This window comes from Phlebotomus papatasi, chromosome 2, assembly GCF_024763615.1.
Source record: "Phlebotomus papatasi isolate M1 chromosome 2, Ppap_2.1, whole genome shotgun sequence".
In the NCBI taxonomy this organism is placed as follows: Eukaryota; Metazoa; Arthropoda; class Insecta; order Diptera; family Psychodidae; genus Phlebotomus; species Phlebotomus papatasi.
In genome coordinates, this window is record NC_077223.1 from 35,808,804 (window position 1) to 35,834,627 (window position 25,824).

The following is a 25,824-nucleotide window of genomic DNA, read 5'->3' on the forward strand; positions in this document are numbered from 1 at the left end:
TTAAAAAAAAAAATGTTTGTTATTAAGGATTTTTAGATCTTCAGGAACTGGGCTGAATGTCTAGTTTGCAAACTGTTTAATTCGATCGATTACGATTTCAAAGAACCGTTTGAAACCTAATAGACGACAAAATAAGTTTGTCCTGGTAGCGTTTTGATCATTGACGTACAATTTTCATTTAACGTGTGTTCGGTTTCAAATGGTTCTAGCTCTCCTCTGAGACTTTGAAGGAAAAATATCATGTTTATAAGTTCTATCAGCTGCCCTATCCATTTTAATGCCACCTGGTTTACAGATATTATTCATCGAATCGTGATATTTCTTAAGATTTTTCAAAATTAAAACCAGTCTTTTTGTGTACCAACGTAACATTTGTAACACAGGAAAAAACATTTATGTAAAGACATGGTAATTTAATGATTAATGCTTTAGTGATTAACCATATGATCATTTTACAAAATAATGATTATTTACAAAAAAGTTCTTTTCGTGATTTTGAGCCATTTGACCGATAAAAATTCTCTAGTCTTTGTAGGGTGGAGTCTACACTTATGCATGTTATACAATTATGGACAGCGTGCAAAAATTTTAAGTTCTTACCTAAAACAGATTTCGAAAAATCATAAAAATATTAGTTCATGATGTGATTAACAAATTTTGTGATTTTCGAAATCAGTTTTAAGTAATGTATTAAGGTTTTTGCAAGCTGTCCATAAGAGTATAACATCCATAAGTGTAGACTTCACCCTATTTGTTTATATACCAGAAACATTTATAAATTCAATTAAAATACGAAAAATTGCCCTAAGCAACTCGTAATCTCCTACAACTCGTTCTATTTCCTAATTTTTAAATTAAGCCTTTTTATTTGATTTTTTTTTTAAATTTAGTTAGTATTCTTGATATTGTTATGTGAAGAAAATCTCTGAATTCATGAAATCATCTTGTTGCTCGAATTGGAAACTAGCCTGATCCTGAAAGAACCGAATTAAGGGAAGCCCTTCAAGCTTCGTGCACAATCTGACTTCAAACACTTGACATTTTGCCATATTTTTTTAACCTTTTAAGGACAAATAAGACATCAGTGACCCAAAAATAAAAACTAATTTTTCGGACTGTTTTCTATATTAAAAAAAAATGTTTTTGGTTTTAGGACACCGGTATCCCACTCGTCCTTAAAGGGTTAATGAATCTGACCTATCTATATTATATTTTAATAGCAAATCTAAAGTCACATATCTTCTGAAAGAAATAGTCAGATTCATTAAAATAGGGTGGGAAAAATATGAAGTGTTCGAACCCAGAGTGTATGCGAAGTTTCGTAGCCTTCCCCTTGTGATAGTCTACTGCAATTAACTATTTTATGCCATAAGATATTTTAGTTCAATTTTATTGCTTGATTGGCTCAAGCATTTGATTAAAGTAATTGGATCAAAGCTCTTGCCGACCAGGGAATGCAACGAGACTATATTATGTGAGATTAATTTTTTTCAATTTTTTCATTATAATGCTGTCATTTCAACATTTTTCGAATATCCAAATAGGGTGAAGTCTACACTTATGGATGTTATACACCTATGGACAGCGTGAAAGAATCTTAACTTCTTACGTAAAACAGATTTCGAAAAGTTATAAAATTATTAGTTTATGATGTAATTAACATTTTTTTTTACTTTCCGAAATCTGTTTAATGTAATAACTTAAGATTTTTGTGTTGTCCATAAGTGTGTATAACATCCATAAGTGTAGATTCTACCCTAATCATTTTTATACCTTCGGATCTCCCATGAAACTTCCCGGAGAATTTTTTCTTGAAAAGGAAGGGAAGTTTTAAATTTAAAGCCAAGTTATTTTTGTGTTAAATGGCAATAAATTTGACAGTTAGTATGTGACAGGAAGTAAATGTGGAGATTCCTGGTGTTTGATGATGTGTGCAAATTATCTGCGTACTGGCAGTTCTTGGCAAATTGTGTATATTTCTCTGGCTGTAAAAAAGTTAATAGTCCCCTGAATTCCGGGCATTACTGTCGTGTACGGAGAATAAATGGACTGTGTTTCGTTCATCGGCAATTGTGAGATTCTGTGTCTCCAATGCTTCCAAGTTAATCTTGGGTGGTAACTCCTTATGCCAATTTCCAACGGAGAATGGCAATATTCCATTGAATTAGTATAATTTGAGCATTTTGCTACCCATGTCACCCATTTCTCTCGGATATTGGATCAAGTAGAACGCACCGACAATCTTTCCCGATTACATCATTATACCGGAAAAAAAAATTTCCCATCACCTCCCCGTACACTAACTTATCGATTGGTCTCTTACGTCACTGACGCCCCAACATTTTTTCCCGCCATCAAGTATAATAATCTCCTTATCAATAGGCTCCTTTTGCTTGTGTTTCACACACATACAGGGCCAGTTCTGTTTGCTCCACTACATTTCCTTGCGAATGCTCAGCCAGTGGGAAAAGTGCTGAGAAAAGCGCGTGACCTAGAAAATGATGGAGAAGGACCCCCAAAGAGACTTCTTATGGTTCTGCCAATTTTCAAGAAGCCCAGGCGCGCAGAAAAATATCTTGCGCCCGGTGTATAAATTCTAATCACAATTATTTGTTTTCATTCAGCCACGAGTGCCATAAAAACTCTCATCCCCTTTTGTTCCCAGGGAATGGCAAATAAAAGCTCAAACGCCCGCAAGTGTCTTAGCCTTAGGGGGCTTGGGGGTTGTATGTGCGAAAAGCGAGGGATGCCAAAGTTAAGGGATGACGCGAAGGGTGTGAAGAAAAAATTCTGAATAATTTAACCATTACGCTCTTTTTTTATACCTTCTTCATCGCCTGATTTACATTCAAAGGTGTTTTTCTTTATTTCACGACTCATCGAATTTTAATTTCCGTTCTTTCCTCACCTTTTGTTGTGTGCTGTTGCAGATGATTGAAGATGCTCAACGCCCGCATAAGCCCAAACAAAAAATTCAATATATGCAAATTTGTCGATTTCGCTATCGCACATTTCATCGCAGTTTGTAGCTAAATCCCAGCGATGAGGGCCTGGCCTAGCTTCCTTCCACTCCCCAGGATTTAGAGGATGTTTTCCCCAATTAAGTGCCCCGATAGCGCACCCGATTGATGGTGGATTGGTCTGTTTTCTTAAACTCAGGACATTTGAGCGCGGGAAATTGAGAAAAAACAGAAAGGAGATTAGTGTGATCTTTTCTGCATCGAAATTGACATTGAGTACAGACGAAGTTTGTTTAAGCATTGGCTGAATCTCATCGAGAGAGGGTAATCATTCTCCTGGAAAAGGCACAAAACATTTTTTTGAAATTTAAATTTGCAATTTTACCTGAAAGACTCTTCATTTACAAATAGGCCACGCCCCCAGTAATGGATTATTAATCGATTAATAGCGTGTTAAGCAATATTTATGGAAAATCTCTTTTTCACACATTTCTTTTGATCCGAAGGCGTAGAAATTTGTAAAACATGTGCGGAAGCATGCAGTTAAAATAGGTGTTGTCTTAATGTGGGCATGGCATAATAGGAAATAACTGTCCTATATTAATAAACTTCTCTTTCAGATGTTTCCTACACTGAGAAAAAAGGGGGTGCGATTAACTTTTTTCCTCGTAATTTTAACACTTTTTAGGTGTAAAAATATATCAACATTTTTTAATGTTAATTTTACACCTTTCTAAGTGTTAAATTAACATGAAAAAGGGTAACTTTAACCCATAATATACCTAAAAAACATAATATTTACACTGATTTCGGATCAATAATGCAGGGTAAAATTAACATTTACGCAATGTTATTTTTAATTTTTCAGATTTCTCTCAGTGTAAGGCAACTTTAAGCTTTGATCCTATTTAGTCTAGTTCATGATGAAGGTCTCTAAGTAAATCCTAAATATTGAGCAATTTTAGTGATTTTTTTTTAAATCCGATTAAACAGATTCCTTTATTATCTAATCTTAAATCAAAGTGTTCCCAAAAATCTTATATGATATTAAATTTGAGAAGTTAAGCCATGTGGCTAAATCTCATAATCTGAAACTTGTATAAGGTTAAAAGAATTGGAGAAGAGTTGGTTTTCTTAAGGTGACTTACCTCCAAACTATTCAATGTCCAACTTTAGCGTCAAGAGATCACAGTTCGTATGTCTAACGGTTCGGTTTCTCGGTTTTGTAAAATTCGAAAACGACGAAATTCAGTGATGCCGCAACGGATTTAAGAGCGGACCAAGAAGAAGTTTAAATAATAACACCTCTAACAGACAAAATTTTACGACCCTCTTGTACATTATAGTAAATTGATCGACATTTGTGTTTTGGCGAAAACCGCTTGTCGATATCTCTTTTCGTTCTGCTTCTAGAAGAGTTTGTCAGTGCACATGATAAATGTTATTTGTGAGTGTCAAGATATGAATATTTAAGGATTCAACATGATAGAATTTTACTTCGGACCATTAGAACCTTAGATTGTGAAGAGTCTTATTCAAGTATATTCCAAAAAATGTTTTAGTGTCGAAATTAATCATGACACTAATTTCTTGTACTTAAAGCCTAAAGAAAGGCGAATTAGAAGAAATTTTGCGAAAGGTTTATGTGTGTCTCTATCCCGAAGTATACACTTAAATGTAAAACTCAACATTTCACTAAATATACAGTGGAACCTCGATAGAGTTGACTAATTATTTCCAGGTCTGTTGACCCTATTAGATCCGTTGACAATATTGGAGTCCGAAAAACATTAATTAAAATGAGAAATTTTGATAGAAAGGCGTATTATTATATCTTTGTGCTAGATAATTAATAAATTCAACACGATAGTAGAATGTTTAACCCATTAACCCATCAATTCTACTATTAATGATTATTGTAAGTCGTTCATTTGGGTCAAAGTTGATAATACTCTGGAGTCCGTGGAGTAAAAGAGTGGCTGTTGATTGTATTGAAGATTGACTTTATCGGGGTCACACAGTATTTGCAAATTACTTAATAAATGGGCACGTAAGGCAGTGAAAGATGCAAGGATGAGTTGCATAAAAAAGAGGTAGGGGCACCGTATTTTAGCACACTAAGGCTCTCAAGTGGAACATTTGTAACAATATACTCCGTTTTATGCAACAAACGGAAAGAGATATCAATTTTTTGTCTTCTGTGACCCCTCTGTAAGTCCATATATTTTAATGATTCAATTTGTTTAACTGTACCTGTGACTGAAAAATGTTTAAACTGCAAAGCATTCAAAAGATATGTCTAAATGGGAATAGATTTCTCTTCATCCCCATTTCTCTGAATAATATTCATGACACAGCTTTAGTAGAGTCCCGAATGTAATGGAATTGTACAGTGACATTGAGTATGATCGTCCCCTTAGGACTCCTTTTGCCCCAATCCCAAATAAAGGGAGTGAAAAGTACAAGAATAGGGAAGATTGTGGAATTGGTTTTCAAATAACGTTCATGTGACAAATTGAGAAAATCCCTGCCTTATAGATTTACACAAGTTTCATCATAGATTCTCAATTTCCATACAATAAAAATGGTGGGTAGGGGTCTGAAAAGAGAGAGAAAGAGAGATAAAGGACTTGGGACGTGCTGAGAAATTGCTTCTTTTTCCCCACCAAAACCTCTCATTCTTATTTTCTGGTGTCTCTATTGTGAGATGAAAATTGAAATTACAGCCCAAAGGAGACTTTTCCTTACCATTTCTCTGCACGTCACTAGAAAAAAAAGACAGCGCCAAAGAAGTCAGTGGGCGAGAAGAATGGGGGGACTATTAGGACTCTCAACTTTCCTACTCTCTTAATTTTTCCCCTCGATATTCTTGAGTAATATCTCAAGTTTTTCATTTGAGAGCGAAAGAGAAAAAGCTGAAAAATCTAATTTCCTAATGTAATTTAAACTTTTTTTTTATATTTACAATACATTGTTCGTGATTCGTAAATTAGGATCGTCTTGAACTTATTATACCTCAGCCCCCCGACAAAAGCACTGTCTCAGCTGAATTTTATGAATGCCACAATAAAGAAATCACCGAGGGATGAAGAAAATCACCCAGGATTTGTGACTTTAAGTAGATAAGTTTCTCTCATATTTTTTTTCCACTTTTGTGGGGTCCTTGTTCTGATTTACAACGTCTTTATGATCTCTTGGTATTCGTCTGCCATTTTTTTTATTTTCAGTTTCATTTTCAGTCAAATTCTCATTATTTTCGTTTTTGTTAAATTCATAATGCTTTGGAAATTTTCAGTACAAGTTTCTTTAATTTCATTTCTGTTTTCACGGTTTCCACATTTGAATTTGAAATTTGTTATTTCTAAGAATATTTAAATTAAAAATAAATCAATTTATGATTTGCGTCCCTCGCCGTCTTAGCACAGTAAGAATTGTCATCAGCTTCTTGACAATCTGAAAAGTTCAAAAAAATTTATAAATCAAATAATTAATTTATGTATTTCGAATACTGCTCTTGAGCTAGAGCTCTTGAAAATAAAATTTTGACAGATATAAGTGTACCATGAATTCAATTTTTGTATGATAGCACCATCGCCGTCTTATCGTTGGTAACCAACCTCCATTGTTTCTGCTATAATATATTTTTTGGAAAAATTAATTTTATTGGTTTTTGTATTGAACGCAGACCGTAGGGTTTATTTAAAAATTATTACCCCAGACGATGACCGAAAATACCAATCCTATCCAAAGACCGGCTTCAGACCTAAGGTTTAGCCCAGTTCCCGATGATCTCGAAATTCAAAATAGCAAGAAAATGCTTTTTAAAAATTTAATGGATCACTTGCCCATGTTGTCCATTCCTTAATGATAATTTTCCAAAAAATTTTGTTTGATAAGAAATTAGAAAAGTTAAGCCATATGGCTAAGCCTTAGGTCCGAAGCACGTATAACCCTTTACTCCTACGATACACTCAAATCCTTAACCCTAGCAGATTTCTGAAGGTTGCGGACAATTTGAAAATTAAAAGATGGATACCTTCAGTTCTCAATATACCTGTCAGAATATTTATTTAAATTACGTAAACTCCGTCTGGCACTCAATGGATCAAGTGGTAGAGCACTCGCTCTATGATGCAAGTGTCCCGGGTTCGAATCCCCCTTAGGTCACCAGGAATTTTTCTAGCGTTAAATGTGTTCGGATTGCATCCAGTGAGCTTCACTGCACTTGATTTCATGGGCATGGGACTGACAACCTCATTCCGTACAAGAAAAAATAATAATGCATGTCTAGAAATCCCTTTGCGGAAAGCCTTGTTCCTTCATGGAATGTTGTGCCAGCTTTATTACTATTATTATTATTATTAAACTTATTATTATTATTAAAATATAAAGGATAGCCTCCCATGAGTTCCCAGTTTTTTCCTTATTGTGTGAAATTTCGGAACTTTTAAAAACTTTCACGAAATTTTGTGATAGTTTGAATTTGTTCATTATCTATTCGCACAATTTTTATAAAAATCTTTTCGTTATTTAAGAAAAAAATGTTCTGTTAAAAAATCTGAGCATGAAAAATTAATTTTAAAATACTTCGTTTTATATAGCGTGACATATTTTTAGCTTATACAGTGAAGCGAGATGTGCTATATAATCATGATGGATGTGCACATTCACCGGTCCATTCCCAAAGTAAATTCATGGTCAGTGGAAAAAGGGAACCCTCTGTAAAAAAAAGCTTTTCAAACTAAAGGTTTGCTGAAGCAGAAAAGCCCACGAAAAACTGGGTCAATCGCTGTGGTTTTCCACTTGAAGCCACCAAAATGTCCCATATTGCTCTCCCCCCTTTTGTTCTGCTGAACTTTTTTATTTCACGCTCCATGTCTAAAGAGCAAACAATGTTGAAATAATTAAAAGAAATGGAAGAAAGTTTTAGGACCGTGAAAAAAAAGTCAGGATAGAAGTAGGTGTATGAGAGTCATTGTCCCTGTGTTTGGTAACGTGCTTGAGCTGTATAGCAGGGGTTGGGAAATCAACTTTCAACACCTTTCTTTGATTTCTCTCCTTTTTTTTCTGCTGAACGTAGCGGAAAAAGAACAACGAGATGGAAATTCTCGGTTACGAACATATATTGTGAGGTTGGATGTTACTTTGAGTGTGGAGAAAAAAATCACTGACAAGACATCCTGCGTCAGCAACCAACGCGATAATATGGTCGTCTTTGGCGTCCCTTCAAGCGCGTTGTTTTTTATTTTATTTTTTTTAGAGCGGGAAAGACTTTGGAAAGAGGTATATGGTACAGGGATGATAAAAGGGCGGTCGACCTGTTAAATAAAGTGGAATTGTGGGAGAAATAAATAAAAAAAAAACAAATGTGGGTGTAAATAGGGGTGAAAATCAAATGTTGATGTCAACAGGGGTAGTATTCGTTTTTGCTTTCTCTGTAGTGGATGCTGATCTTTGAGTTTCTTAACGCGTCTCCGCTATAAAATTAAAATACAGCGCCATCTAGAAACTGATGAAATGTGGTCTAGAGAGGACTTCTGTAACATGATGACAATGTCATATTACAAATTTAAGAATTTTTATGTGGTAAATTCGGAAAAAATAAACGAAAATCAGATTTATATCACTTACTGCCCTAGACACACTTACGACTTAAGCCGAGAGACGACTTAGTGGAAAATGATGGAAATGTAGTATGATTGTTATTTCTAATAATTACGTTAAGCCGTCTCTCGACTAATCCTCAGGTCTGTCAAGGCCCTAAGAGCTTAATAGAGCTTCTCAAAATGGTTGTTCGATGCTCTTTGGTCTTCAATGTTGTCCTATTACCAAATTTATCATAAAAATCTGTCATATGTCAAATCATTATTTTATTATAAATACGTTAAGCGGTCTTTCGGGTTAAGCCGTAGATCTCTTCAGCACATAAGGCTCAGTCATATAACTTAACTTCTCTAAATCCTCATCAGCCAAGAGTTTTTGGAAATTTTGACTTAAAATATTAACGGTTTCGCTTTTGAAAACTAAATAAAATTGCTTGTTGTTTAGGATTTTGATTGAAATCTTTGGGAATTGGACTAAACGATCAGACTACAGACTGCTTTAAGCGATGTTGTTTAACCTTCAAATTTGATAATCTTCCATCACTTTAAGAATGTTTTCAGAGTAGATTTCGAGATGTTCCCACAATCAAATTCAAATAAATACTTCCTCTTTCCAAAGAAAGTCGTAGGGTCGAGTAACCACTTATCGCCACTTTTAAGAAAAAGTGAAATTAATTGTATTATAACTTTGGACTCCTTATTATCAGATAACTCAAATTTGACACAAAGCTACTTAGATATATTGACTCTAGATTCGTCAAAACAATTGTCCTACAATTTAACGCGAGAGTACATAAAAACTGATTTTTAATAATAGTGCAAAAAAAACCACACCGTCGCCACTTTTTACCACTTTTCGCCAGTTCTATAACCACTTCTCGTCACCCACTTGTAAAAGTTCAAATTCGATTATTTTGGGCAATATTATGCAAAGAATACATTCAGCATTTCTTTTTCCTCATGGTCACCTTATTATTACTCACATTAAATGATTTTTCTTCACTTTTATTAGAGTAGTCAAATTATTAGAATTTTGCAGAAAGTAAACAAAGTAAATTTGACAACTGAGAATCTATGAAGTGAAATTAGAGTAGCCTATTGAAAAGCTATGGCGACAAAGTGGTGAATCAATTTTAGAATATTACCATTTTCCGCCATGGCTTATTTTTTCATAAGAATAATATAAAATGAAATATTAACAAACTAAATGCAAATTTTATGTATTCGTCGAATGTAATTAAATATTCAATAGGCAAAATATTTATTCGAAAATTAAATTTAGTTTGATAAAATTTTCATGACACTTTATTTGGTAAGAAACATTGGATTCGATGCACTTGCTAAAAATATTGCTCTAAAAAATGCTCAAACATTTAAATTCAAAACAAAAAATTGGTGTTTTTCAGCTCTATACGTAGCAGCAATAAAAATACAAGTAACTTTGCGGCTCATTTATTTCATAAATCGTGGAAAATAGCGATTTCAATATACGTGGTGAAAAGTGAGCTACTGGCGAGAAGTGGTGATTCCACCCTACGTTTGGGGAAAAAATGGGATTGTGAAGTGATTTCTAGGAATTATGTGTTATTGGCATAAATCTTAAATATGTTTATACCATGGTGAAGATTAAGGCAAATGTTTATTGCAGAACATTGAACGTCGTTTATCCCAAAAGATTTCTTATTGTCAATGATTTTACCTGAAAAAAACAACTTTCTCCTTGATAATTTTTTCACAAATGTACGACTTTTTTTGCTAGAGGGATAATATTAATGTTGTTACAAGATATTTGAGTAAAAAAAATCAACTGACTCTCTTTTAGTATGTCACTTGATATGTTTCTCATGAAAATATACTGAGTCATTAATCCCATATGATAGCCTTAATATCGTTCCTTTTATATGGATATTTTGATTCTCTGCAAAATATGAATTGATAAGAGTTTGGAGATTTTTATCAATTCACGAAGATTCTTATTATTATTTATCTATTTTGATTCTTGATATTTCTCAAAATCCGAAACTTTCGTTTTTGAATGTTCAGAACAATTCATTTCAATTCATTTTCCAAATACAAAGAATTTGTCTCATATTCCATTATAACTTATGTTCTAAAATCTGTTTTGTATTTTGTCTGGATTCTCATATCAGATCCCATCTAATGACAGCGTAAATCATTTGAAATTATCTGTGTAATGAAATTAAAAATAAGGCAACAATTAGGGAGACATTTCGGATGGAAGGAAAAGGGGGACGGAATAGAGGACAAAAAAGTGGATTAGCTTGTGTTGAAAGTTTTTCAACAGAGGTTTTCCACAGCAATTCAATTTAAATTTAAAGAGAAGCTGCAAGACACGCATCGTTAAGCACCCTCCCTTATTAATACCAAGAGATTCTTTTTCTCTTGGTAACTCCCTGCCATTAACTCAGAAGCGCACACATGAATTTGGATCCATTTTTCTTCCTTCACATTCTTAAACCCCATTATGGCTTTTCTTCTTCGATGTATTGTTTTTCCTCCGTGCAAGTTCTCCTTCTGTTCCACCTCGCTTGCCTATACCAAACTCACTCTCCAAAAGAACCTTCACACAGGGGTTAGAACTGGCACTGGGTAAAAAGAATGGGAAAAGGTTCTGAAGGATAGATTTTGAGCTCTTTTTCCTCGAGGGTTAGTTTTCCGACTGTGCGGAAGGAACAGGGTAAAAAAAATGGCAAAGAAAGGAGATGGTGCACAGAAGAAAAAAAAAATGAAAGACGAGAAAGAAATCGCAAATGGGATTTCTTCTTATTTCTCAGTGGAATGCTGACGCTCTTCTTCGGTAAAACGCAAAGTTATTCCCCATTGTGAAGGTAAGAAATGAGGGTTTTCACACATCCTCCATAGGGTAGAAGCACCAAACACTTTTCCAACCCCTGGCAATGTTCTCAAGTGGAATGCCTCGAGTTGATTTACCATTCAAAATAAAGAAATAAAACCAAAGTAGAAAAAAAGTTGGAGAATTTCTTCACAAATTTATCCGCTCCTTACCAGACTCATTGAAACATGACAGTCATTAGATTTAATAAGTCTGAGGAAATTTTTCTCTTTTGTTGTTTCATTGTGAGACAATTTGGTCTAGCACCAAATTTCAGAGTCAGATTTAACAATTTTCTTTAGCTCATAGAAAACAAGCAAAATACAGTGCAATTACAACAAAAATTATAGCACCACTAATAAGCATTTTCGGATGGTTTAATTGACTATTAAAATGAAGCACAAAACACCCAGTTAAACCATAAACTGCCAACCATTTTGCTTTATATTCATCAAATTGTTTCTTAATTGTAGCAAAACTCGGTGATTTTTAGACATTTCCCGGGAGAGGAAACAAACTACTTCAAGAGTGATGAAAATAAAAGTAGTACTGCTGACAGTTACTCTAATTAATTGTCTTCCCATATTGCAAAAGTTACATTCAGAATGTCTTTTATGGAACCCACCTTTTACGACTTAATAGCCCCACAGGCAAAATTGTATAAACTCTTTTATTTGCCAATGTCTGCGAACATATGGTTTGTCGTTACTTTAAAATGAAACACTTTCAATTTAGAAAATGCAAGACAGTGTCATTTTTGATTCCTCGCAACAAATTGCTTGATAGCTTAGACAAATTGCTATACTTGTGATTGATAGTGAAGTAAAAGTCAAACTTTGGCGTCTAATTCTTTTTCAAAGTTGATTTGGAAGGGGGTCAACGGAGACTTCATATCCTTATCTCTTTCCGTTCGATACCTTGATTTGAGATTTGTGACAAGTCGCTTATACTGACTGAGGAAAATCGTTTTGATATAGAATTTGTAGAGATAAAAGAAAAGCTTAAAAACCTAGGACGAAAAATAAATACAGCGAACACAGTTATAGTTAATCATTTTTAGAAAATTAACTCGTATGCCATATTTAAGATTTTTTTTAAATTTTCATTTAAGACTTGTTTTACCAAAGAACACAAACATTATTATAAGCAGAAGTGGTGTAGTTAATCGGAAGTAAATGTCGTAGGGTGGAGTCACCACTTATGGACGTTATACACTTATGGACCGGTGACAGCCAAAATCCCGAAAGCCAAAATACTGAAAGAAAAAATCCCGAAAGCCAAAATTCCGAACGTTCAAAATCCTGAAAGGGATGAAATTATATGGAGGAAAATGTATAGAATAATTTCTCAAGACACAGAAGATTTCCTTTTCCCTCCAGCAAGCGCGGGTGCAATCGTGGGAGTAGCTATGACACTTTTAAGAATTTGAGATTTTGGCTATTGGGATTTTGGCCCATTCGGGATTTTGGTTTTCGGGATTTTGGCATTCGGGATTTTGGCTTTCGGGATTTTAGCTTTCGGGATTATGACCGGAATTCCCGAAGGACTCAAAATCCAAAATAGCGAACATTTTTATTGCTTTTTGGGAGCCTTGTCATTTATCTTTAATCATTGAATTCTATGTTAAATTTTCCCAAAAATTCGTGATTGATAAAAAATTAGAGCAGTTAAGCCATATGGCTAAGCCTTAGGTCTGAAGCCTATATTACAGAAATCTTAATTTTTCACATAAAGCCGATTATGAGAAAAACATAATATAGTACTTTTCGACGTGATAAATAATTTTCAGATTTTTGTAATCTTTTTTTTAGCAAAAATTAGAGATTACTGCCAATTGTCCATAAAACGGGCTTCAGACCTAAGGCTTAGCCATATGGCTTAACTTCTCTAATTTTTTATCAATCAAGATTTTTTGGAAAACTACCACTTAAGATTAGACAACATGGGAAAGTGATACATCAAATTTTGAAAACCTAATGAAATTGGTTGCTATTTTGAATTTGGAAACAATCGGGAACTGGGCTAAACCTTAGGCCTGAAGCCGGTCATAAAGTCCATAAATGATGACTCCACCCTATATGTTCAAGAACTGGAAATTTATTTTACAATAATCTTTTCGGTTCTTTCAAACCTTTCCATCGCTGAGAGAAATCCGAAAAAGTTTATTTTACCCTGCACTATTGATCCGAAATCGGTGTAAATATTATGCTTTTTAGGTGTATTAGGGGTTACATTTATCCTTTTTTTATGTTAATTTTACCTTGAAAGGATGTAAAATTAACATTAAAAAATGTTTATATATTTTTACACCTAAAATGTGTTAAATTTAAGAAGAAAAAAAATTAATCGCACCCCAGTTTTTTTCTCAGTGATTATTATTAGGTTAAGCAACTTCAAAAAAACTTTTTTTAAATCTTTATTTTTTTCAAGTTAATCATTTGCAAAGTTCAAATTCAACGAGTTTTGCGGTACATTTAGTCAAACAAAATTTTCGTGTAATTTCACGATCGTTTAACTGCAGTGAAAAGTGAAAACAGAACGATATTAACCATGAATCGTTTTTATTATGGTAAAAAGCACTGTTTTTCTGGTATTTTCGCATTATAATTGCAAATTCTTATATGGCATAACCAATGGTTATACGGTATATTAAAATTTTATAAACCTAGTACTTTACATTTAAATTTCACATAAATACAGTAGTTCACATAAATAGTTGTTCATATCATGTTTGAAAATGTTGTTTTAGGTTTTAAATAATGTAAGCTCATAAAAATTGATGTATTCAGAGAGAAAAACAAAAAAATTAGTTTAAATAAACTTGTAGAGAATATATTCATATATTAATTTATGACTTCTCATCAATTTGTTGAATTAGTGTCCTTTAGATGATCTAAATCAGGGGCATGATATTTCCTATATTTCCCATATGTTTCTAGCGAGCCAAAAAAACTTTTGAGTTTATTATCTGTTTTCTGTCATTAGAGAATAAATTATCAAAAAATACTAATGCAAAATAAAAACCAATTTACTAACGAAGAGGCAACCAAAACCCTAAATTGGCAACCTACGTAGTTTTGGGGATATATCGTAAAATGTGTACGAAAATAGGGAAAAAGTTACACTAAAATCGGTCGTATTTTTCAGAGATAATGTCAACCCCCTGATCTAAATCATTTAAAAATATAGTTCATATTCTTTTGGATATTTAAGTAGTTTTATAAAGACTGTGGAAGTCTGAGGTCTTGATTTCTTTTATCCTGTCAGAACTCGAATTTTCCAAATTCCGATTTGTCACATTTCACTACAAATTCTCTGAGGGTCTGTCTTCTTATGTTAGTTTTTATTGTTACAATCGTTACAATGATTGTTTAAGGAACAAAATATGATCTGAATACAAAGATAAGGCCTTAAAGAATTAAATATTCAAATTATTTTTTTTCACTTTCTGAAATATTATAAATACTTAAGAAATATTGATAAAAATTATGAGAGAATTTGAGTAGTATGTTTTTAACTAAATTATTTTCTTAATTATACTTATCAGTATTGAAAGATTTGATAGGGAAAACTGGGTTAAACTTAGACAGTAAATAAAATTTTACTCTATCTGTAATTTGTGGGAAAAATGTTTGAATCAGACTTATAAATATTTCAATGAATAGATAAGGAGTTAATAACTCTGAATAAATAGTAAAGAGCTCAATATTATTTCTAAGGAAAACTATAACACCCCATTGTCTAATTCTATCCGTGGCTAATTTAGCCCCGATCTTCCCTACTATCTAAAAGTATGAACAAGTTATGAACAGAAACAAAAAATATATCCTTAAGAATTAATATTTTAAAGTTTTTATGAAGGGATAAAAAATAACGTGTTCACAATTTACGACATTTCTTCTGAATTTTCTTTGCAATTTAATCTTTTATTAAAAAAAATCCCTAAAAACTGTATACCACTTATAATCTAATATCCGTCCTTTGGGTTTTATAGTCAATCTATATAAGATTTATAGCAAGGATTTTTAAAGAAATAATATAGACGTTCACAAGCATTTAAATATTAGGAGAAATAAAAATTAAACTAAAAATTTATTTTAATGTTAGTTTGTAATATTTTTATATTATAAATATTTTTAATATTGAAATATTGATTGCACAATTGTGCTTATCAACTCTCAATAAAATAAAATAAGATAACTTGTAAGATGTTCTTATTACCACAATCGATTAGTTAATTTTCAATTTTTAAATTCTCTAGGAATATATAAGTTATTAATCATACTTAAAGCTAAGATTTAAAGCCAAGCACTTCCACAAATGCAGCAAAGTTCTATCCATCAATCCGAGAAACTAGGATGTACCTGGGGCTTTTATAGCCATTTGTATTCGTCACGGAGGTGCTCCTTATTTGAAGGGAATTTCTGGAGATAACATGAAATTCTTCCTAAAAATTTACTGCACTTTGATTGTAGTTCTGACATTGACTAAGCTTTGCTCCCACTGAAACTTCTGTCTCCATCCATTCCCCAAAAAAGTTTCATTTGACTTTTTTATTTCGGGCATCGTCGAGTCCTGAAAGTGTAAAATCTGAGTAACAACATCCTCTCACCTGAAAGTTGGGAAAAACTTCTCCATCCAAGTGCAATTGGAGGTATTTTCTATCGAAAGAAACTCAACTTGTACCACCTTCCCCATGTAGACTTATGATGAATTCAGGATGAGGATGGGTATGGGTTAGCAGTTGAATGGAGAAGAGTTTTTGGCGGGGGAGTAAAATCTGAAAAATGGGAGTAAACTATTAAATGTACGTTTTGCGAAAACAGCACAGCTAACATTTATCTAACAGTGAAAGAAAGTTCCTTGGAGCTTTCCCCAGGTATAAGCCCTGGGAGAAAGTTTTCCATTGGATAGGAAGAAAAGATGTAGGAAAACACCATTTCAAGGGGGTAAAAGGGTGGTGGTAGGAAGAAAATAGCCTGGAAGGGATGCTGAATTTGGTATTCATTGAGAGGTAGAAGAAGTAGCAGAATCATTCTTCATACTTGTAATGCGCCAAAAACTTTACTTCCGACTGGGATGAGCTGTGCTTTCTATGCCCCATGCCCTGGAAAAGCTTAACAATTCCATGTAAGCATCCCTATCCTTTTGCTCGGTCCTCCTTACCCTATATCGTGTTCTATTTGACTCTAAATTTTGATTTTCATGATCGAACAAACAAAACATTCCTCGTTAGGATTGAAAACTTGCTTTATTGCTGCAACAATGTAAACAGACGAGCAATAGTGAAGTGGAAGAATGAGGAAGATTGTCATAAGGAGGACTTCCAAAAGAATTTCATTTCAATTTATCTCTCTCTTTCTCTCACTCTACCACACAATGCTACGGGAAAGCTTGCTGTAGCTTATGAAAGCTGTGAATCTATTATTGGTCATCTGGTTCGTAAGTGCATTCGAATCAACTGGAACCATGTTTCGAAGACTTTATCAAGGATATTCAAGCTATTCAAGCCTCACTACGTTTAAAATCGGTAGTAAGTAGGTTTTGAACATATTCAAATATTAATCAAAATTTTTGCATAACTTTGAAAATAAAATTTAAAAGTCAAATCCGGTTATAACCTGATTTTTCAAAAACCGGTTTTGCAAAAATTTGAATAAAATCGTATTATATCGCTTCATAGAAATATTACAAAAAAAATATAATTTTAAGTGTGTTTTTTAGATCTTGGACAATATATTTTTTAATTAATAAAAAGAAACTTTTTTTTTGAAAACCGTTGATCCGAGTTTCTGGAGTAATTTACCACGAACTAGTGTGAAAGTAGGGCCCAAGTAAGTAGGTAGGCTAAGTAAATAGTAAGTAAGTAGGCTCAAGTAAGTTCTTACTAGTTACATTATTCGTTGAAAAAATGAATGTCCCAAGAAGCAAAATAGCTGCCTTATAGAACCAAGTGTTAAACAAGTCTTTTATTGCACTTTTAAAAGACTTAAAGTGAGAATTTTCTGATGAAATTCCTATAGAAGCTTTTAAGATCCTTAAGAGTGCGCCACTTTACTTATAGTAATCTCAGTGATGGAACCAAGAGCGTTATAAGCAAATAAAAAGATTTTTGGTTCTATAGTGCATTCCTTAAGGAATTCTACAAGAATATATTAAGAAAAAATTGCTTCTTGGGGTATATGTTCTCAAAATTTTCGAAAATATTCAAAATCAAATTTTAAAATTCACTTTAAAACCTAAGAACACGTTTTTCACTTTACAAAAAAAAAACAAAAACGAAAAAAAATCAAAATTCACAAACTACCGTTTAAAATATTATCCTTTTAATTCTTAAATTAAATAAGGTCAAAATTAAATTGAACCGTATATAATTTTTAAATTAAATAAGTTCAAAGTTTTATTGAACGTATAATATACTATTTCTAGGTTTTATTAAATCCTTTAGAACGAATGCAATAGAAAATTAGTTTTACGCTTTTGCTTAATATCTACTGGAATGTATGTAACCGAAAATGCAGTAGGGGAAAGTCGCTACCTTCGGACGACTCAAACTTCGGACAATTCAATTTTTTCTCCATGTTCCTTTATAACATATTGAAAAAAAAAATTATTTGTGCGAAGCATAAATCGTCCGAAGGTAGCGCGCTTTCCCCTATATAACAGCCGACTAAACTTCTTATCATTCAGGTTTAGAATACATTTGGTTGTATTTTTGAGCTTTTAGTGTTTTCGAATTTTGAAAACAAAACGGTATCACTATCGAAACTCATTTTTAAAAATAATATATTCTTTTTTAATATTTTATTTTAGTAAAATTTAAGAATAGCTGAAAGTTTGATACAAATGATTGATTATAGGAATGACAGTAGCTGTGATTTTGAAAGAAGCATAGCTCAAAATCCTCGACATTCAGCAGTCTGCAAAAATTCGATATATTGCTCCACTTTGTGCTTTCGGAAAGCTCACACGAGAATGCTTATGTGGGTGGGAAATCTCTCTACATATAATGGTTGGAGCTTTTTGGATATAGGACTTCGGTTCTCTGGGAAATTGCGAGACAGTTCCGCTATGAAATTGTAATATGAAATACATATAAATATATATGTTTTCTGTGTGTTTTGCAAGTGAATGTTGTATAAAATAAAAATCATGTAAACATAATTTTGCCATGGTGGATGGTACGAGGAATAAATTGAGAGGGCCTAAAAATATCCCCTCCAGAAAGTAAAATCGATTTGTATACATTTTCCCACAGCAAAATATACTTTATTTCCCTTCAACAGTCTGGTCTGTTGAGCATATTGACAGTATGCTCCAGTACACGAAACCTAAAATACAATATTAGGTAACTAACATGACATGGAAGAAGACACTATATAAACGTTTACACAGTTCTCATCATCCAGAAGGGTCAGTCAAAACTGATTCAATCACTAAAGAATTGCCCACTAAACCAGCCCCTATATGCCCCATGTTTGTCCCAGCCGGGTAAATATTCTTGAATGCATATCCACCCAAATCGATTAATGTTCCTCATTTTCATGGTTTTATCATTTTCTCGTTTGGGTGTACAACACGTGTGATTGACAAAGAGTCTAAACAGTTCCCTGTTGATGGGACTTATTGAAAGACATGTGGATAAGTAATTAGGGCTTAATTAGCTGTTCACTTCCAATTACACCTATTCATCTCAATCACCTCCACTGTGACATGATTGAGGGAAGTGGGTCAAATTTAACACTTTCACCAGGAGGATATAATGTATCCCATGTATCTGGATTAGAAACGCTTGAAATAGTATTAACACAGAGAAAAATTTTGAGTTAGAAAAAATTAAGAAACGTGGTTTTGAATCAAGAGTACAAGAATTTCAAACTATTTTCCCCTATAATTGAGATATTTTGCGCTTGAATTTCTCTAAAAGAGTATGATATTTTAAAAAATAGAATAAATTGTGCTTAATAATAGGAGAACAGTGGGTTTGATTTTAGAGAATCGTAGTTTTGAACACTGATAGAGCATACAGAAGTTTTAAAGTTAGAAGGTCATGGTTTTGATTCTAGAGTATAGAGGTTTCGAGTTAAGACTATTTTGGTTTTGATCTTAGCGAAATCATCGTTTCGAAATAAGAGTATAGTGGTTTTGAATTCTATTATACTATTATGGTCTTGATTTTAGAGTATTGTGGTTTTGATTTTAGAAACTTATGGGTTTGTTTTTAGAAACTTATGGGTTTGATTTTAGAAAATTATGGTTTTGATTTTAGAGTATCATGGTTTTGATTTTAGAAACTTATGATTTTGATTTTAGAAACTTATGGGTTTGATTTTAGAGTCTCATGGTTTTGATTTTAGAGTATCAGGGTTTTGATTTTAGAGTCTCATGGTTTTGATTTTAGAGTATCGTGGTTTTGATTTTAGAGCATTGTGGTTTTTTGTTTTAGAAACTTATGGTTTTGTTTTTAGAAACTTATGGGTTTGATTTTAGAAACTTATGGTTTTGATTTTAGAGTATCATGGTTTTGATTTTAGAAACTTATGGTTTTGATTTTAGAAACTTATGGGTTTGATTTTAGAAACTTATGGGTTTGACTTTAGAAACTTATGGGTTTTATTTTAGAAACTTATGGGTTTGATTTTAGAGTCTCATGGTTTTGATTTTAGAGTATCAGGGTTTTGATTTTAGAGTCTCATGGTTTTGATTTTAGAGTATCGTGGTTTTGATTTTAGAGCATTGTGGTTTTGATTTTAGAAACTTATGGTTTTGTTTTTAGAAACTTATGCATTTGATTTTAGAAACTTATGGTTTTGATTTTGGAAACTTATGGGTTTGATTTTAGAAACTTATGGGTTTGATTTTAGAAACATGGGTTTGATTTTAGAAACTTATGGGTTTGATTTTAGAGTCTCATGGTTTTGATTTTAGAGTATCGTGGTTTTGATTTTAGAGTATCATGGTTTTGATTTTAGAAACTTATGGGTTTGATTTTAGAAACTTATGGGTTTGATTTTAGAAACTTATGGTTTTGATTTTAGAGTATGATGGTTTTGATTTTAGAGTATCATGGTTTTGATTTTAGAAACTTATGGTTTTGATTTTAGAAACTTATGGGTTTGATTTTAGAAACTTATGGGTTTGATTTTAGAAACTTATGGGTTTGATTTTAGAAACTTATGGTTTTGATTTTAGAGTATCATGGTTTTGATTTTAGAAACTTATGGTTTTGATTTTAGAAACTTATGGGTTTGATTTTAGAAACTTATGGGTTTGATTTTAGAAACTTATGGGTTTGATTTTAGAGTCTCATGGTTTTGATTTTAGAGTATCAGGGTTTTGATTTTAGAGTCTCATGGTTTTGATTTTAGAGTATCGTGGTTTTGATTTTAGAGCATTGTGGTTTTGATTTCAGAAACTTATGAATTTGTTTTTAGAAACTTGTGGGTTTGATTTTAGAAACTTATGGTTTTGATTTTAGAAACTTATGGGTTTGATTTTAGAAACTTATGGGTTTAATTTTAGAAACTTATGGGTTTGATTTTAGAGTATTATGGTTTTGATTTTAGAGTCTCATGGTTTTGAATTTAGAGTATCGTGGTTTTGATTTTAGAGCATTGTGGTTTTGATTTTAGAAACTTATGGTTTTGTTTTTAGAAACTTATGGGTTTGATTTTAGAAACTTATGGTTTTGATTTTAGAGTATCATGGTTTTGATTTTAGAAACTTATGGGTTTGATTTTAGAAACTTATGGTTTTGATTTTAGAGTCTCATGGTTTTGATTTTAGAGTCTCATGGTTTTGATTTTAGAGTATCAGGGTTTTGATTTTAGAGTCTCATGGTTTTGATTTTAGAGTATCGTGGTTTTGATTTTAGAGCATTGTGGTTTTGATTTTAGAAACTTATCGTGTTGACTTTAGAAACCTATGGGTTTGATTTTAGAAACTTACGGTTTTGATTTTAGAAACTTATGGGTTTGATTTTAGAAACTTATGGTTTTGATTCTAGAGTATTATGGTTTTGATTTTAGAGTATCATGGTTTTGATTTTAGAGTCTCATGGTTTTGATTTTAGAGTATTAGGGTTTTGGTTTTAGAGTATCATGGTTTTGATTTTAGAGTCTCATGGTTTTGATTTTAGAGTATCGTGGTTTAGATTTTTGAAACTCATGGGTTTGATTTTAGAAACTTATGGTTTTGATTTTAGAGTATCAGGGTTTTGATTTTAGAAAAACCATAATACTCTAAAATCAAAACCATAAGTTTCTAAAATCAAAACCATGATACTCTAAAATCAAAACCTTAAGTTTCTAAAATCAAAACTACGATACTCTAAAATCAAAACCACAGTACTCTAAAATCAAAACCATGATACTCTAAAATCAAAACCCTGGTACTCTAAAATCAAAACCACAATACTCTAAAATCAAAACCATGATACTCTAAAATCAAAACCATGATACTCTAAAATCAAAACCATGATACTCTAAAATCAAAACCATGATACTCTAAAATCAAAACCACAATACTCTAAAATCAAAACCACAATACTCTAAAATCAAAACCACAATACTCTAAAATCAAAACCACAATACTCTAAAATCAAAACCACAATACTCTAAAATCAAAACCACAATACTCTAAAATCAAAACCATGATACTCTAAAATCAAAACCATGATACTCTAAAATCAAAACCATGATACTCTAAAATCAAAACCATAATACTCTAAAATCAAAACCATGAGTTTCTAAAATCAAAACCATGATACTCTAAAATCAAAACCACAATACTCTAAAATCAAAACCACAATACTCTAAAATCAAAACCATGATACTCTAAAATCAAAACCATGATACTCTAAAATCAAAACCATGATACTCTAAAATCAAAACCATGATACTCTAAAATCAAAACCATGATACTCTAAAATCAAAACCATGATACTCTAAAATCAAAACCATAATACTCTAAAATCAAAACCATGAGTTTCTAAAATCAAAACCATGATACTCTAAAATCAAAACCATAAGTTTCTAAAATCAAAACCATGATACTCTAAAATCAAAACCATGAGTTTCTAAAATCAAAACCATGATACTCTAAAATCAAAACCATAAGTTTCTAAAATCAAAACCACAATACTCTAAAATCAAAACCATGATACTCTAAAATCAAAACCATGATACTCTAAAATCAAAACCATGATACTCTAAAATCAAAACCACAATACTCTAAAATCAAAACCACAATACTCTAAAATCAAAACCACAATACTCTAAAATCAAAACCACAATACTCTAAAATCAAAACCACAATACTCTAAAATCAAAACCATAAGTTTCTAAAATCAAAACCACAATACTCTAAAATCAAAACCACAGTACTCTAAAATCAAAACCATGATACTCTAAAATCAAAACCATGATACTCTAAAATCAAAACCATGATACTCTAAAATCAAAACCATGATACTCTAAAATCAAAACCATGATACTCTAAAATCAAAACCATAATACTCTAAAATCAAAACCATGAGTTTCTAAAATCAAAACCATGATACTCTAAAATCAAAACCATAAGTTTCTAAAATCAAAACCACAATACTCTAAAATCAAAACCACAGTACTCTAAAATCAAAACCATGATACTCTAAAATCAAAACCATGATACTCTAAAATCAAAACCATGATACTCTAAAATCAAAACCATGATACTCTAAAATCAAAACCATAAGTTTCTAAAATCAAAACTACGATACTCTAAAATCAAAACCATGATACTCTAAAATCAAAACCATGATACTCTAAAATCAAAACCATGATACTCTAAAATCAAAACCATGATACTCTAAAATCAAAACCATAAGTTTCTAAAATCAAAACTACGATACTCTAAAATCAAAACCATGATACTCTAAAATCAAAACCATGATACTCTAAAATCAAAACCATAATACTCTAAAATCAAAACTACGATACTCTAAAATCAAAACCATGATACTCTAAAATCAAAACCACAATACTCTAAAATCAAAACCACAATACTCTAAAATCAAAACCACAATACTCTAAAATCAAAACCATAAGTTTCTAAAATCAAAACCACAATACTCTAAAATCAAAACCACAGTACTCTAAAATCAAAACCATGATACTCTAAAATCAAAACCATGATACTCTAAAATCAAAACCATGATACTCTAAAATCAAAACCATGATACTCTAAAATCAAAACCATGATACTCTAAAATCAAAACCATAATACTCTAAAATCAAAACCATGAGTTTCTAAAATCAAAACCATGATACTCTAAAATCAAAACCATAAGTTTCTAAAATCAAAACCACAATACTCTAAAATCAAAACCACAGTACTCTAAAATCAAAACCATGATACTCTAAAATCAAAACCATGATACTCTAAAATCAAAACCATGATACTCTAAAATCAAAACCATGATACTCTAAAATCAAAACCATAAGTTTCTAAAATCAAAACTACGATACTCTAAAATCAAAACCATGATACTCTAAAATCAAAACCATGATACTCTAAAATCAAAACCATGATACTCTAAAATCAAAACCATGATACTCTAAAATCAAAACCATGATACTCTAAAATCAAAACCATAAGTTTCTAAAATCAAAACTACGATACTCTAAAATCAAAACCATGATACTCTAAAATCAAAACCATGATACTCTAAAATCAAAACCATAATACTCTAAAATCAAAACCATGATACTCTAAAATCAAAACAATAATACTCTAAAATCAAAACCCTGAGTTTCTAAAATCAAAACCATGATACTCTAAAATCAAAACCATAAGTTTCTAAAATCAAAACCACAATACTCTAAAATCAAAACCATGATACTCTAAAATAAAAACCATAAGTTTCTAAAATCAAAACCACAATACTCTAAAATCAAAACCACAGTACTCTAAAATCAAAACCATGATACTCTAAAATCAAGACCATGATACTCTAAAATCAAAACCATAATACTCTAAAATCAAAACCATGAGTTTCTAAAATCAAAACCATGATACTCTAAAATCAAAACCATAAGTTTCTAAAATCAAAACCACAATACTCTAAAATCAAAACCACAGTACTCTAAAATCAAAACCATGATACTCTAAAATCAAAACCATGATACTCTAAAATCAAAACCATGATACTCTAAAATCAAAACCATGATACTCTAAAATCAAAACCATAATACTCTAAAATCAAAACCATGAGTTTCTAAAATCAAAACCATGAGTTTCTAAAATCAAAACCATGATACTCTAAAATCAAAACCATAAGTTTCTAAAATCAAAACCATGATACTCTAAAATCAAAACCATGAGTTTCTAAAATCAAAACCATGATACTCTAAAATCAAAACCATAAGTTTCTAAAATCAAAACCACAATACTCTAAAATCAAAACCATGATACTCTAAAATCAAAACCATGAGACTCTAAAATCAAAACCACGATACTCTAAAATCAAAACCACAATGCTGTAGAATCATCACCACAATAGTCTAAAATCAAATCCCCAATACTCTAAAAGAATTCAAAACCACAATAGACCAACATCAAAACCAAAGTACTCTAAAAGCAAGACAATAATATTCTAAAATCAAAACCATATTAGTCTTAAATATTTCAGATTAAGCAACATACTTCAGTGGAGATGAATTCCGATTGGAAAAGTTTATATAAAAATATCGAAATAAGACAGACTATGAGAGGTTCTAAGCCTTGATACTCTAAAATCAAAACCATTATACTCTTAAATATTTCAGATTAAGCAACATACTTCAGTGGAGGTAAATTCCGATTGGCAAAGATCATATAGAAAATTGAAATGAAAGATGCATATGAGAGTTTCATGGAAGTGAATACGCGCGCATCATATGCATCACGTGGAAAAAGGTAAAGAATGAAATATATAACATTCACAAAAAAACCCTCAAATTGCCTTGATTCAAAACCTCAGAATACTCTACTTTCAGAACCAGCAATACTCGACAATCAACACAGCAAACACTCCAAAATCAAAACCATGGTACTCTAAAATCAAAACCATGGTACTCTAAAATCAAAACCATGGTACTCTAAAATCAAAACCATGGTACCCTAAAATCAAAACCATGGTACTCTAAAATCAAAACCATGGTACTCTAGAATCAAAACCACAATTCTCTAAAATCAAAACCATGATACTCTAAAATCAAAACCACAATACTCTAAAATCAAAACCATGGTACTCTAAAATCAAAACCACGATACTCTAAAATCAAAACCATAAGTTTCTAAAATCAAAACCACAATACTCTAAAATCAAAACCATAAGTTTCTAAAATCAAACCCATAAGTTTCTAAAATCAAAACCACAATGCTCTAA

The 25,824-nt window shown here is 31.8% G+C and overlaps 1 protein-coding gene across 1 annotated transcript in view; it reads left to right on the forward strand.

Annotated features, from left to right (window-relative positions):
• Positions 1 to 25,824, forward strand: part of LOC129802325 (MOXD1 homolog 2) — a 391,421-nt gene that overhangs the window by 123,829 nt on the left and 241,768 nt on the right. The gene's annotated exons all lie outside the window — the stretch shown is intronic.